Genomic DNA, 2376 nt, shown 5'->3' with positions numbered 1-2376 from the left:
TCTGTATTGTTATATATCTAAGATTTTATTGATGTAAAAAATCAAATTGTGTAATAAAAATCTCTCTGGATTTAAGCAGATTTGAAAATGTTATGTTGCAAAAAAACATTTACAGTTAGAATTCAGCTTTCCGTTGTGCTTCATTGCCTTATTGTTAGAGTAAGGTGAATTTGAACATTTCTTTTGTCCTCAGCTCATCACAAATAATAGAAATGCTGTAATTTTGTGGTCTAAGGTAAAACTGGAAAAAAAAAAAGAAAAATTGTAGTGGATCTCTCAACTGTTTGCTTGTTTCTGTACTTTTTTGTGTAGTGAAATTTATAGCCTAGTGGGTAAATTATTTATATAATCCTAACATTATGTACAATATACAACATAGCCAAAGTTCTAAATCAACACATGATAACATAGAAGAATGTATTTTCCTTCTAAAGGTGTGTAGAATTGGCAGGTATTTTTTGTGGCAATTTAAACTACTTATACTAAGCAAAACACTGTACAAGTCAGTAGTTTATGGTATTTTTTTGGTTGAATTCTTCAAATTTGGTTCTCTACAACCATTACAACCAAGAGTTTCAGGAGTAATAGGCCATTTCATTTAAATACCAAACCAAAAACCCTCAAGACAAAGAATTGAAACTTGCAGTGAACTGGAATAAAATAGATGTATTTTTTCATCATTAACTCATAAAAGATAACAGTTGTATATGCAGATTTCTCTGATCTGAAAAAATAGTCCTTGATGCTGTGAACTACCAGATTCATGTTTTACAGTTCACTTTAGTAATATCCAAAAGCATATAGTTCATCTTCTGAAGTGTGTAGAAATTATCCTTTTTTATTCCCTTATCTAAAAAGCTAACTTTCCTTTTGGGGCTTATAGTACTTTGGGCTTATTTTGAATTAATATTTCGTATGTGAATTTCATATTCCTCTTTCCCAAGGACAGTCCTCAATTTAAAAAAGCAGAAGAACATTTCTTAATCAATATTGGAACAGGGTGCCTGGCTGGCTCATTTGGTAGAGAGTGTGACTCTTGATCTTGGGGTTGCATGTTTGAGCCCCACATTGGGTACAGAGATTATTTTTTAAAAAAGTAAAGTTTTTAGAAAAATTGGGGACAGCTTTTAGAAAAATATTTTAATTTTATATGGGTATATTGCTGGGAATAAAATATTTTTGGGGAGTAATTAAACATTTACTGTAATAATTAGAACCTACCGGAGGGTTTGTTTGTTTATGCCCTTTAATATTGTAAAGTCAAAGGATCTGTAAGCCTTATTACTATTTGGGTTTTTAGGTTCATTGTGGTTGCTCTAAAATGGTTTTGTGGCTAAACTTAGATACAGATATATTTATATAGCACTAATATACTTTCAATAACATCAGTATTTTTTAACCCTTTGACATTAAAATGCTCAAGTAACTTTGAAGCAGGTTAATAAAATCATTTTTATTCTGTCATCTATATACTGGGAGTTACCAGATTCTTAAATTTTAAAACATTAGAATTTTATTTTGATTACACGCAAACTGCCCCCTAGTGGCAAATTTTCTGAAAAACTGTAATGGCTCTCATTTTGCATGTAATAAAAATCATGGTGGGGGGAGGCATAGCTTGACTCCTGATTTTATTTCCAGTTGGTTTTTACATTAAACACTATTTAAGGTTATGAAGAGATTCTTACTCATGATTTTAACCTTTCAATCCTATAAAGAGTTTGTGGACCAGTATCATTGGTTAATAATTACTGTTTCAAGATGTCTAAGTGAGCTAATGAATTTTTTCACTGTATTTATGAGACAGTAGAGACACTACTGTTTGTCTCTGTTTTAAGACTGAGAAACTAAACTGGTAGTTTATTCCTCACTGGTAATTTGTGAAGGAAATCATTAGAATACAACCTCATTTGAGACCACGCTCTCTGAATGTACATTTTTATAGTCTAAGTGTATAGTCTAAGGAAACACAGCCTGTGGCTGTTCTTTGTGATACCATTATAATTGGGGTATTCATATAGTTCTGTTTTTCAAAGTTTGTGGAATAAACCATTCAATTCTTAGGAGATACTTCCATGCATTTGCTATTTGCCCCACCTCAGAAGGTCATTGTAGACACTTGTCACATGTCTTCAAAGTTTTGAGCAAGGATAACAGGAGATATACTCCTAGTGAATGAACATTTTTTTTGTTTATCAGTAATGATGCTCTTACAAATGGATCTCCTCCCATGCCAAGAAAAAAGAAAGCATTACATGACATGACCATCTACACCAGATACTCGTTTTGGTTTTTTTCCTTGAAATGTCATCACTCCCAGACATCAGTAGAACTTAGCACTGGTTAAGTATTTTACTGTCATTTTTTGTATAATCT

This window comes from Panthera leo, chromosome B1 (genome assembly GCF_018350215.1).
Source record: "Panthera leo isolate Ple1 chromosome B1, P.leo_Ple1_pat1.1, whole genome shotgun sequence".
Lineage (NCBI taxonomy): Eukaryota > Metazoa > Chordata > Mammalia > Carnivora > Felidae > Panthera > Panthera leo.
This window is presented reverse-complemented; position numbering follows the sequence as displayed.